Consider the following 14,713-nt stretch of genomic DNA (forward strand, 5'->3'; position numbering starts at 1 on the left):
TTTCTCATCCTGCATGTAGGCTAAAAAACTGTCACAAAATGGTTAGTTAAATGGACATAACATGTTGGTAGTAAACTTGGACATACAATGCAGATACAGCATTTGAAGAAAAAAAAATTCTGAAGAAACGATAGTGCCTTGCATCAAAGTGATGGTAAACTTTATGAAATCAGATTTCATAGCAAAAAATTAAACCCTTAAACTAGATCAGCGGTCGCCAACCAGTGGTCCATGGACCACTGGTGGTCCACAAGAAGATGTTAGTGGTCCTTGACACCATCAAGCAGGAATTAGTCTCCTCTGATGGTGTCACCCTGTCGTGCCGCAACTCCCTACAGTGCCTGGCTGGGCATCAGTGAAAATGGAGGAGGAGTTAAATTACAATCTCCCTACTCATTAGGAAGTATTCTCTCAGTTTTGTCATTCAGTTAGTTAATTCCAAAAAATAATTCTTAAACATGTAAATATATACATAATGTAAACTTAGCTATGGTTATACTAGTTATGTACAGTATGTGTGTGTTTGTGTATGTTTATATATATATATATATATATATATATATATATATATATATATACACATATATATATACACATATATATACACACACAAAATATATAACAATTAGTATTATGTTAGTGGTCCACAGGATTAAAAATTGTGAGTTTAGTGGTCTCTGAGGTCCGAAAGGTTGGCGACCCCTGAACTAGATGACTCATTGCAAGGTCACCTTTAAAAACTCATTATTTTGTATAAAAAGAATGCATTTGTTATCCACATTGTAGTCAGTCTCTGCCCGCCTTATAGGGACAGGAAACCCCAAATTTTTCTTTCATGATTTGGATAGAACATAGCATTTTAAACAACTTTCCAAATTACTTCTATTATGAAATTCGCTTCATTCTCTTGTTATCCTTTGCTGAAGGAACAACATTGCACTACTTGCAGCTAGCTGAACACATCTAGCTAGCCAATCACAACAGACAAATATATGAAGGCACCAATAACCAGCTAGCTCCCACTATTGTAGGATATGTGCGTTTCATGTTCAACAAGGGATATCAAGAGAACGAAGCACATTTAAAAATAAGGCCGTGGTGTGATTGCGATTGATTGCACCATCTGCCTGTCAATTAATGTGAAAAACAATAAAAATAAAAAAAAAAGCTAGCATGGAGGTGGGCCAAAGCGGATTATAACGGAGATAACAAGGTAAGTTTTTTAATTCAAAATAACGCTTTTAAAAAGTGAACTTGCAATGAGTGAACTTTCAATGATTTACCTAGTTTAATGGTTTTATTTTATACTTTGAAATTTAAGTTTATAAAGATTACCATCGCTTTAATATGCAGGCTGTAGACTTCCAAGTCCCTTTATGAAAAAAAAAAAAAAATAACAGTATTATTATCTATATTGACTGTTCCTGCAGTAAAATCAATGTTTATTGTTTTATATAATAAAAAATTAAATTGTTTATTATTTAACCCCTTAAGGACTGGGAATTTTAGAGAAAAACTTCCTCAAAGTACCAAGGCGTCTATCAAAGAAGCCCTTGGCTCTCTTGATCTTGTACAATACATTGGAAGATTGTGTTTTAAGTGAAAGGTCATCAGATCTATGTCCTGAAAGCCCCATTTGATCAGTTATCGATCGAAAATGTCCTAACGGAGGGACCACTCTCTTGGATGGATGCACCGACTGAGGGCTGAGATGGTTCACCTCCCAGCTGTTCACACCTAGTATGTGAATTGCCGATAGGGAACAATGATTCCTCTCTGTCAGACAATTCCTGCATCGCCAGTGGATTGCGGGGACCCCCCTTGATGATTTATGTAGGCCACCACTGTGATTTTGTCTAACTGGAAACAGATTAACTTATTTACCATCAATAGGGGCCACGACTTAAAAGCCTGAAGATTCATTCAAAGTTCCAGAATGTTGATTAGTAACTTTGCTTCTAGAGGAGACTAAACTCCTTGCGCTCTTTGAAAAACCCAGACCGCCCCCAGCCGGAGAGACAGGCGTCCGTCCACACAATAGGCCAAGACTGAGGAAAGAAGTATGCCCCTAGGTTCTTGTGTATCCAAAAAAAAAAAAAAAAAAAAAAAAAAAAAAAGATTATCTGATGGAGAAATCCAAAGCAATTTATTGTTCCAAATGTAGATAATTCTTTGACCACTGAGGTAGCATAGACAAATGAAGGGGTATCAAGTGAAGAGAGGCAAAAGGAACTATTATCTGAAGCAGCTACCATAAGACCTACTGCCTCCATGTGCGGAGTTGCTGATGGAAATGGAGCCCTTTGTAGGGAGAGACACACCCTGTGAATCTTTATTTTGCAAAGTTCTATCAGAAACTAGATGCATAAGGATTGAGTTAATTATGACTCCTATAAATGCTACCCTTATAGCACGATATAATAAGCTTTTGAGTACATTAATTATCCAACCATGGTCTTGAAAGGAGACAGAAACTTGTGAATATGAGCAGTAGCTAGTGACAGGGAATGGGCTTGCCCTAGTATGTCGTCCAGATACAGTGCAACTGAAATGCCTTGAATTCTGATCACTGCCAAGAATGTACCCAACACAGAGTGGCAAACTGGCAATGTTTTGCAGATATGCAAACCTCAGGAACTGAAAGTGATCTCTGTGTATAGGGATGCGCAGATATGCATCCTTGAGGTCTATAGTAGCCATAAACTGACCCTTTTGGATTAAAATTGTGCGGAATGTTCCCTTTATACAAGTGGAAACCCTGACAAACATGTTTAGGGCTGTCAAATCTAGGCTATGACTGTAAGTCCCTTTGGACAATAAACACTGGTAATGGGATTAATTATTCCCATATCCTCCAAATCCTTTTATAAAGGCTGCCGCCTTTCAGAACATGAGAGTACAAAACTCTCGATCTCTTGAAGGACAAGAAGAATTAATTCAGATATCCGAACTATTTTTCCTGGTGAATCCTAAAATATATAAACTTATACATACATTTTTACAAAGTTTATAAATCTGTACAAGACATAAGCATCAGTATGTAGTATACAAGTATATACTAAAGCATACACACATATTTAGCCTGTCATATGGCCTTACTAACTTGAGATGCACTACATATAGACCAACATGTACACAGTAGATACTTGTAAAGCCATGTCCAGAATAAGTAGACTGTGTATACTTACAAAGTGAATACACAATGTACATTGTTAATGAAAATATTAATGATTAATGTTCAGTATCTGCATGATAAATGTATGTGCATACATATAAATTGCCCTTACAATAGGTATAAAAGAGATACCAATAGATCCTAATTCTAAAGGATCTCCACTGTAAATGAAAATATTTATGAACAATGTTCAGTATCTTCATGATAGAACCATTGTGTATAAATTCCACATAACATATGTATATGAGATTCCACAGTTGTACTAAAATACAGACTAAATTTGGAATTAAACATGCAGAGTAATATGCATGAAAGGTATTTACCCAGAGGAACATATATTATAGTATTGAGCACACTAATAGCATACAACATATTTCTTGCATATCCAAAAAGAGACAAAAGTTCTGCCTATGTAAAATTGTGTGTGCTGCTGAACATGCAATAAACATAAAAAGCGTCTATAAATTTGCATATAATAATAGTGTACATGACACTACATGAAGTATTTTATTGCAAATAATATTCCAAAGAGCATTAAATGTACAACAGTATATAAATGCAAACTGACATTCATATATAAAAAAAATACTATCTGTTTACATCCCTTGGCAATGATGGTAGTACAATGCTTTATTATCTTATAAAGAAGTATTAATAGCACAGGTAGTTATAATAAATGATAATGGATCCATATGTCATTATGTTCAGTAAAATGTATAAATGTATAATTCCACATATTATATAAAATTGGGTATATCGTAGATCACATAAAGTGCTAAGGTGTATAGCTGCATAAAGGTCTTTGCAAAAACACATGCATAGAGGATGTTATCAAAACTGAACCATTAAGAATAAATGATTACCCCTCTGTGTTTATACAGCATGTAGTGCTTTATCAGGAGAGTTTAATAAGGAGTATAAAACTCAATAATAATAGCCAAGAAATATGCTGCATAGCCTTGCTAGCTATTCTTATACTCAGGGCTAAAGTGAGTAGATCCTCAGTAACATACACAGTACATAATACCTTAGAGGAAGCAAAAGGCTGTAGCTGAATTGCATACTCAATTTGAGGTAAAATCGCTCTAAAAAAACAAAATGTATGCTTACCTGATAAATTTCTTTCTTTTGCGATGTACCGAGTCCACGGTTTCATCCTTACTTGTGGGATATTATCCTTCCTAACAGGAAGTGGCAAAGAGAGCACCCACAGCAGAGCTGTCTATATAGCTCCCCCCTTAACTCCACCCCCCAGTCATTCGACCGAAGGCCAAGGAAGAAAAAGGAGAAACTATAAGGTGCAGAGGTGACTGAAGTTTTCAATAAAAAATACTATCTGTCTTGAATAGACAGGGCGGGCCGTGGACTTGGTACATCGCAAAAGAAAGAAATTTATCAGGTAAGCATAAATTTTGGTTTTCTTTTGCAAGATGTACCGAGTCCACGGTTTCATCCTTACTTGTGGGATACCAATACCAAAGCTTTAGAACACGGATGAAGGGAGGGACAAGACAGGAACCTAAACGGAAGCCACCACTGCTTGCAAAACCTTTCTCCCAAAAAAAGCCTCAGAAGAAGCAAAAGTATCAAATTTGTAAAATTTGGAAAAAGGTATGAAGCGAAGACCAAGTCGCAGCCTTACAAATTTGTTCAACAGAAGCATCATTTTTAAAAGCCCATGTGGAAGCTACCGCTCTAGTAGAGTGAGCTGTAATCCTTTCAGGAGGCTGCTGTCCAGCAGTCTCATAAGTCAAACGGATGATGCTTTTCAGCCAAAAGGAAAGAGAGGTAGCCGTAGCCTTTTGACCCCTACGCTTTCCAGATTAGACAACAAACAACAAAGATGTTTGAGGAAAATCTTTGGTTGCCTGCAAATAAAACTTCAAAGCACGAACTACGTCCAAGTCTTAGAAGAAGGATTAGGACACAGAGAAGGAACAACAATTTCCTGATTGTTATTCCTGTTAGTAACAACCTTAGGAAGGAACCCAGGTATGGTACGCAAAACCACCTTATAAGCATGAAAAACAAGATAAGGCGAGTCACATTGTAATGCAGACAGTTCAGAAACTCTTCGAGCTGAAGAGATAGCAACTAGGAACAGAACTTTCCAAGATAGAAGCTTAATATCTATGGAATGCATGGGTTCAAACGGAACCCCCTGGAGCACTTTAAGAACTAAATTTATACTCCATGGCGGAGCAACAGGTTTAAACACTTAAGGCTTAATTCTAGCTAAAGCCTGACAAAAAGCCTGAATGTCTGGAACATCTGCCAGACGCTTGTGCAACAAAATAGACAGAGCAGATATCTGTCCTTTTAGGGAACTAGCAGACAATCCTTTCACCAAACCCTCTTGGAGAAAAGACAAAATCCTAGGAATCCTGATTTTACTCCATGAGTAGCCTTTGGATTTGCACCAAAAAAGATATTTACGCCATATCTTATGATAGATTATCCTAGTGACAGGCTTTCGAGCCTGAATCAAGGCATCTATGACCGACTCAGAGAAACCTCGCTTTGATTGAATCAAGCGTTCAATCTCCAAGCAGTCAGTTGCAGAGAAATTAGATTTGGATGCTTGAATGCCACACAGGCACTATCAAAATCACCAAAGCTCTCCCCTGTTTGATTCTGGCAATCAGACGAGGAAGGAGAGGGAAAGGTGGAAACGCATAAGCTAGGTTGAATGACCAGGGTACTGCTAGAGCATCTATCAGTACTGCCTGAGGATCCCTTGACCTGGATCCGTAACAAGGAAGTTTGGCGTTCTGACAAGACGCCATCAGATCCAATTCTGGTGTACCCCATAGCTGAACCAGTTGAGCAAACACCTCCGGATGGAGTTCCCACTCCCCCGGATGAAAAGTCTGACGACTTAGAAAATCTGCCTCCCAGTTCTCTACCCCTGGGATATAGATCGCTGACAGATGGCAAGAGTGAGCCTCTGCCCATCGGATTATTCTTGAAACCTCTACTACGTCCATTGCCGCTACCATTAGACCGATTACCTCCATACACTGAGCCACTGACGGCCGAGGAATGGAATGAAGAGCTCGCCAGGTGGTCAAAATCTTTGATTTCCTGACCTCCGTCAGAAATATTTTCATGTCCACCGAGTCTATCAGAGTCCTTAGAAATGAAACTCTTGTGAGAGGGGAAAGAGAACTTTTTTTTACGTTCACCTTCCACCCATGAGATCTAAGAAAGGCCAACACTAAGTCCTTGAATTAGAATGTCGTCTAGATAAGGCGCCACTGCTATGCCCCGCGGTCTTAGGACCGCCAGAAGGGACCCTAGTACCTTTGTGAAGATTCGTGGCGCCGTGGCCAACCTGAAGGGAAGAGCCACAAACTGGTAATGCATGTCCAGAAAAGTAAACCGGAGGAATTGGTGATGATCTTTGTGGATAGGAATGTGTAGATACGCATCCTTTAAGTCCACGGTGGTCATATATTGACCCTCCTGGATCATTGGTAAAATGGTCCGAATGGTCTCCATCTTGAAGTATGGGACTCTTAGGATTTGGTTTAGGATCTTGAGATCTAGAATTGGTCTGAAGGTTCCCTCTTTTTTGGGAACCACAAACAGATTGGAGTAGAACCCCTGCCCCTGTTCTGCTTTCGGAACTGGGCAGATCACTCCCATGGTAAAAAGGTCTTCTACACAGCGTAAGAACGCCTCTCTTTTTGTCTGGTTTACAGATAATTGAGAAAGATGGAATCTCCCCCTTGGAGGAGAATCTTTAAAATCTAGAAGATACCTCTGGGTTACGATTTCTACAGCCCAGGAGTTCTGAACGTCTCTTGCCCAGGCCTGAGCAAAGAGAAAGAGTCTGCCCCCTACTAGATCCGGTCCCGGATCGGGGGCTACCCCTTGATGCTGTCTTGGTGGCAGCAGCAGGCTTCTTGGCCTGTTTACCCTTGTTCCAAGCCTGGTTAGGTCTCCAGACTGGCCTGGATTGAGCAAAGTTCCCCTCTTGCTTTGTAGCAGGGGAAGAGGAAGCGGGACCACCTTTGAAGTTTCGAAAGGAACGAAAATTATTATGTTTAGTCCTCGTCTTATTTGATTTGTCCTGTGGGAGGGCATGACCCTTCCCCTCCAGTGATATCTGAAATGATCTCTTTCAATGCAGGCCCGAATAGGGTCTTACCTTTGAAAGGAATGGTCAAAAGCTTAGATTTTGATGACATCAGCAGACCAGGACTTAAGCCATAACGCTCTACGCGCTAAAATGGCAAAACCTGAATTCTTAGCTGCTAATTTAGCCTGATGAAAAGCGGTTTCTGTAATGAAAGCATTAGCTAGCTTAAGAGCCCTAATTCTGTCCAGAATATCATCTAATGGGGTCTCCACCTGAAGAGCCTATTCCAGAGCCTCAAACCAAAAGGCAGCTGCAGTGGTTACAGGAACAATGCACGCTATAGGCTGGAGAAGAAAAGCCTGATGAACAAAAATTTTCTATAGGAGACCCACTAATTTTTTATCCATAGGATCTTTGAAAGCACAACTGTCCTCAATAGGTATAGTTGTACGCTTAGCCAGAGTAGAAATAGCTCCCTCCACCTTGGGAAACATTTTCTTAAAAACAGGAGGGGGAGCGAACGGAATACCTGGTCTGTCCCACTCCTTAGTAACAATGTCTGAAATCCTCTTAGGGACCGGAAAAACATCAGTGTAAACAGGAACCTCCAAATATTTTTCCATTTTACACAATTTCTCTGGAACTACAGAGAAAGCGGAGATGTTCCAGCTTAAATTTAAATGCCGTCATATCTGAATCTGCCTGAGGGAACATCTTTCCTGAATCAGAAATCTCTCCCTCAGATAGCAAATCCCTCATCCCTACCTCAGAACATTCTGAGGGAATATCGGATACGGCTACTAAAGCGTCAGAAGGCTCATTATTTGTTCTTAACCCAGAGCTACTGCGCTTCCCTTGCAACCCTGGCAGTTTAGATAAAACCTCTGTGAGGGTAGTAATCATAACTGAGGCCATATCTTGCAAGGTGAAAGAATTAGACGCACTAGAGGTACTTGGCGTTGCTTGTGCGGGCGTTACTGGTTGTGACACTTGGGGAGAACTAGATGGCAAAACCTGATTTCCTTCTGTCTGAGAATCATCCAGTGCCAAACTCTTAAAATATGCTGTTTGCAATTTATAGACATATCAGTACAAGTGGGACACATTCTAAGAGGGGGTTCCACAATGGCTTCTAAACAAATTGAGCAATGAGTTTCCTCAATGTCAGACATGTTGAAAAGGCTAGTAATGAGACAAGCAAGCTTGGAGAATACTTTATTTAATGAAAAAAACACAATTTTCAAAAACGGTACTGTGCCTTTAAGAGAAAAAAGGCATACACAAACTGCAAAACTGCTTAAAATTACCTCAAATTTTCCGAAATTTTAACAGTATACTCACTAAGCTTTAGTAAGATTGCACCACAAGTAATAAAGCAATTAACCCCCAAATGTGAAAACCGGATTGACAAGTGTCCAAAACTGGTAAAAAACCCTGTCAGCACCTTGCCACAGCTCTGCTGTGGCGCCTACCTGCCCTTAATATAAACAGTACTCCCAGAACACACAAACGTTTGCCTTATGTATCATATTCAAACTGAGTGCCCATAAGTTTAGCCCTTTATGCAAGCTAGTAATGCCCCTTATAAAACTAGGATTACTGCTTACCCTTCCCCTAATGGGGATACTGTCAGCCTTTCTGAGTTATCACAGTCTCTGCAGAAAAAATGACTGAACATACCTCATTGCTGTATAGCAAGAAACCGTTCCTCACACTGAAGTTTTCCTGTACTCCTCAGCTTCTGTGGGAACAGCAGTGGACCTTAGTTACAAATGCTAAGATTATCATCCTCTAGGCAGAAATCTTCATCTATCTCCTGCCTGAGAGTAAATAGTACACACTGGTACCATTTAAAAATAAACTCTTGCTTGAAGAAAAATAAAAACTAATACTTTATCACCTCTTTCACTTTACCCTTCCTGCTTAGAGCCGGCAAAGAGAATGACTGGGGGGTGGAGTTAAGGGGGGAGCTATATAGACAGCTCTGCTGTGGGTGCTCTCTTTGCCACTTCCTGTTAGGAAGGATAATATCCCACAAGTAAGGATGAAACCGTGGACTCGGTACATCTTGCAAAAGAAAAGTGTATAGATCGGACAGTGGAACAAGCTTGAAAAACACATGAATGTACAGGGAAGGTTATCAGTAAATGATTCCTCTAATGTGTTAACATTAGCGGGGACATTCATTTTGTGTCATAGTGTGTAATGGCAGAGTATATAAAGACATCATAAATACAAATATACAATCAAATTGGTAGAGAACACTCTACACTAAGCTTTGGGAAACCAGACGTGGATTCCTTGCACACATGCCCTTAGAGAGATACAACTGCACCTCACTGACGAGGCCCACAGAAGGCTGAAACGATAGTCTGGGGTTGTTGTTTCTCTTGTTCAGAGAAGAATTGCCTGGTATTTCGGTGCTGGACTGTCATTGGGCAGGGTCAGACTGAAATGCTACGGGATATATTTTCTCAGTGAAAAAGCACAGTGTGCTAAAAGAGTGTGCACCCTGAGTTGCAATGGCAATGAACAGGCATGGAAGTTATTCTAGCGTTTGTTCTGTCTCAGGAGTACGGCTCTCTCTCTTCTGATAACTAAGCTCAATAAACCCTTTGACATTTTTATTGCAACTGCCTTACATACTCCCAGGCTCCAGACTCTAACCCAAGTAACTCCCAGGCAGCTCCTGCAAGGGGAAGTGTTTAGAAAAACAAAATTTATGCTTACATGATAAATTATTTTCTTTCCTGGCATGGAGAGTCTACGAATCCATTCAATTACTAGTAGGAATTCAACTCCTAGCCAGCAGGTGGAGGAAAAGAACACCCCAGCAAAGCTTTAAGTATCCTCCCACTTCCCACAATCCCCAGTCATTCAGCCAAGGAAACATGAAGAGAGAAGAGGACTCCTAAAGGGTATAGAGGTGCCTGAAGTTTAGAAAATGAGAAAAGTCGTTGTAAAAAATAAGGGGGGTCGTGGACTCTCCATGACAGGAAAGAAAATAATTTATCAGGTAAGCATAAATTTTGTTTTATTTACAATGGCAGGGAGAGTCTACAAATCCATTCAATTACTAGTGGGAACCAATACCCAAGCTAGAGGACACAGAATGGAAGGGATGGAGAAACAAGACAGGTGGACCTAAACAGAAGGCACCACCGCTTGAAGAACTTTCCTCCCAAAGGAAGCCTCAGCTGAGGCAAAAACATCTATAAAATTTGGAAAAAGTATGGAACGAGGACCAAGAGGCCGCCTTGCAGATCTGTTCCACAGAAGCATACATTTTTCAAGGCCCAAGAAGAAGAGACAGCCCTTGTGGAATGAGCCGTAATTCTCTCAGGAGGTTGATGTCCAGCTGTCTCATAATTCAATCGAATAACACTTCTCAGTCAAAAGGAAATAGTATAAGAAGTGGCCTTCTGGCCGCTTCGTTTACCAGAGAAAACAACAAAAAGGGCAGTAGATTGATGAAAATCCCTAGTTGTCTGCAGACAGAAGATCAGAGCACGCACAACATCCAGGTTGTGCAACAATTAAGTTCCTTCGGAGAAGGATTAGGACATAACAAAGGAATGACAATTACTTGATTAATATTGTGGTCCGAAACCCCTTAGGGAGGAATCCCAATTTACTACGATGGACCGCCTTATCCGCATGAAATATAAGGTAAGGAGGGTCACACTGTAGAGCCGAAAGCTCAGACTCTACGAGCAGAGGAAATAGCAAGAAGAAACAAAACTTTCCAAGATAACAATTTAATATCAACAGAATGCATAGGCTCAAACCGAGCCTGCTGTAGAACCCTAAGAACAAGATTAAGGCTCCATGGAGGAGCAACTGTCAAACACAGGACTAATTCTGACCAAGGCCTAAACAAAGGATTGAACATCTGGCAAGACTGCTAGACGTTTATACAAAAGAATCAACCGGGCCGAGATCTGACCCTTCAGAGTACTGACTGACAAGCCCTTCTCCAGGCCCTCCTGAAAAAAAGACAAAATGCGGGAAACTCTCACCTGACTCCAAGAGAAACTCATAGATTTGCACCAATAAAGGTATTTACACCATACCTTATGGTAAATCTTGCGAGTTACTGGCTTATAAGCCTGACATCTTCACCAGATATGCAAACCAGATTCTGTGAGGCCAGGCAGGGGCGAATCACTGACGGCCACTCCTATTTGATACGAGATCTCACCCGAGTAAGAAAGGCAAACTGAGGATAACAGGTACATGAGACCAAAGTCCCAATGAACATCCAAAATGTCGATCAAAGCTGTTTGCGGATCTCTTGATCTTGACCCGTAATTTGGAAGCTTGACGTTTAGACGAGACGCCATCAAATCCAACTCCGGAACTCCCCACCTGAGAGTTATCATTGAGAATACTTCCGGATGAAGAGCATACTCCCCTGGGAGAAAAGTCTGCGTGTTCAGATAATCCGCTTCCCAGTTAACCACCCCTGGGATGTGGATGGCAGAAAGGTGACAATTGTGAGACTCCGTCCACTGAAGAATGAGAGTCACCTTCTTCATAGTTAAAGAGCTTGATAAACCAGACCAAACTCAGTTGAGGCCAAGCTGTCAGAGAATTGAAGATTGCTTTCAACCCTAAGATATTTATTGAGAGAAAAGACTCCTAAATCCAAAGTCCCTAAGTTCTTATGGACCCCAAACTGCTCCCCAGCCCAACAGAAAATCCTGTGAGATCAACCATGACAGAGAGTCTCTCGTCTGGGTGTCTATAACAATCCTCTGGGAGAGGTCCGAATGGTCTCCGTTCTATTGTCTGAGCATGTATAACTATAGAGGTCTCAGATGGAAACAAGCAAAAGTAAGAATGTCCATGGAAGCCATCATCAGACCAATGCTTCCATTCACAAAGCCATTGACGGATGTACAGAGGCTCGAAGAGAAAGACAAGTAGCAAGAGCCTGGAGTTTGTGACCTCCGTCAAGAAAATATTCATGGAGATCGAGTTTATGATCATCCCCCAAAAAACATACGCCGGTATCTGGCACCAAGGAACTCTTTTCCAGATTCCCCTTCCACCCGTGGAAGTGGAGAATCGACAGCAGACAATCCGTATGAGACCTTGCTAAAAGAAAAGATGCCGTCTGAACAAAGATATCGTCCAGGTACAGAGCCACTAAGATTCCCAGAGATCTAGCCACTGCCAGAAGAGCCCCTAGAACCTTTGTAATAATTTGAGGGGCAGTGGCAAGGCCGAAAGGAAGGGCTACAAATTGGAAGAGTTTGCTCAAAAGACAAACCGTAAGGAATTGGAAATGTTCCTTGAGAATAGGAACATGCAGACACATGTCCTTCAGGTCGATGGTAGACATGAACTGACCCTAAAAAAAAAAAAAAAAAAAAAAATTAGATAGGGGGCGCCTTTGAACCAAAGAATCAGTATTTCAGGTCACAATAGTGGATAATATAGTTATATAATACACTGTAGTATGATATATTTGATACAGAGTAATATATACATACATATACATATATATATATATATATACAAAAATTTCCAAATTGGCAACAGCACTGTTTAAAAAATATATAATTTTATTTAAGCAACATGGGATTAAAAAAGCAACGTTTCGAGTCATGCAGGACCCTTAGTCATGCTACAAACAATAGCTATCCACCTCTTTTTATACCACCTGTATGTAAATTACCTCTAATTAGCTCAGTTAACCGTTTGGGTATTTTTACTTAGTGCTGAAACAACTTAACCCCCTACCGGTCAGGTTTCACATAGGTGTATACCTTAAACATTTAACAAATATATGGTATAGTTCAACTTGAAGGAACTTCTGATACTCCCTTTCTAACACAGGTGGTTCTATCACATGATCTTATTATAGTAAATATTCCCTTTATAAGGGACCACATTAGTATCAGTGAAACATCTTGATAAACATAGCTATGACTACCGAAACGCGTAGAATTTGTTTTTACTGTCTGTACTATATATTTTATATACTTGTAACAATCAGGTTCATCCCCAAACTTTGTCATATCAATTTTTTGGGCATATGAATAATTCCTGTGTTACCCAGTCTGTTCACTTTATCTTTATCTGTATTTATAACACCTTGCAGGTACATTGTTTGTGTCAAACCTTGTAGACATAAACTATATGTATAATTCCGGCTCCAAGTGTTAAGCTACTACCATTGCCTACCTGGTTTAGGCTTTATGCTAATCAAGCAATCCGGATCAAAGATACTACACAAAGAGACTGCAACTGATCCTCACTAAGCTGTTGCCTTAAAGGTTTTAAACAGAACAAACACCTTTCAAATTCAAGCTGAAAATTGAGGATTCGTTCTGTGTTTTTTGACACAGGATTTCTTTAAGTGGGCGAGATTCATAACGCTTGCTGATTGGACCGGAAGAGGTCTGACGTCACCATCCATACCGGAACTCCCAACGGACTGTCAATACACGTTTGTATAGCGGAAAACTGAGTTACAAAGCTGTGCACAGCCGAATAATCTATTTCTGCTATTGGTGCAAGACACTATACATCAAGAATAAGTCACAAACCATTTGGGAACATTTTAGCTTAACATATAAGTATTGGCTTTGTTTTATTGTTTTTTGCTAATCGGTACTTAAGATACAAAATAGCGGTATTTAATATGTAAGATTGCTACTTATAATTGATAACATATCATTGCTGAGTTACGCTTAGTATTAAATATATTGATTATTATAGATGCCAGCATCTTATAGCAACTTTAGTGTGCTACATTAGCAATTTTCAGCATTTTAATAAATTTTTGTTACATTTTGTACAAATCACTTCTTGTCACCCTGTTTCATCTGGTTTTGTATTGGGAACACTTGAAATATTATAAATTTAACAGTAATATTGATCACTTAAAAACATAGTACTATCACAGCAAAAAATTGTCTGCACAAAATTTTCAAGGTAGGCTTCAGTTTTTTGGAGCGCTTCTGTCCCACACTTCCTTTCTTTGCACATTATTTTTTGGATCATTTCTTAGGAATCAATGATCCCCTATAGGAACAGATAGCAATATACCTTACAGCTAGCACTCACACCACTCCCCTTCTTTTTTCTTTTTCTTGTGGCAAATAACAGTTGAAAGCCTTAATTTGAATACCATCCCAAGGATCAACCTCTAAACCAGACGGATGTATCCTATCTGCGGGGCATCATAAAAGGCATAATTAGATAACGTATTTTTTCCAGTAACGAAAGAAGAATATCTACAAAAGCCAAACTACCATAAACTGCCACAAGATGGCAGTAAATGCTAAGAAGTCCCAGAGTTTTTATAAGGCACAGAAAAATAAACGGTACAAACATATAAACTTAAAAATACCTAAAAGTGCACCAACTTACAGTTGAATGCCTATTAGGTTACAATAAAAAATTAAAAGGTTATCCTCATGCCCATACTCAATAGAGGTAGT

At 39.8% G+C, this 14,713-nt stretch overlaps 1 protein-coding gene across 1 annotated transcript in view; it reads right to left on the reverse strand.

Annotated features, from left to right (window-relative positions):
• LRCH2 (leucine rich repeats and calponin homology domain containing 2) overlaps positions 1-14,713 on the reverse strand; it is a 600,694-nt gene that overhangs the window by 153,646 nt on the left and 432,335 nt on the right. The window lies entirely within an intron of this gene.

The sequence above is a fragment of the Bombina bombina genome, chromosome 1, assembly GCF_027579735.1.
Source record: "Bombina bombina isolate aBomBom1 chromosome 1, aBomBom1.pri, whole genome shotgun sequence".
Classification (NCBI taxonomy): domain Eukaryota; kingdom Metazoa; phylum Chordata; class Amphibia; order Anura; family Bombinatoridae; genus Bombina; species Bombina bombina.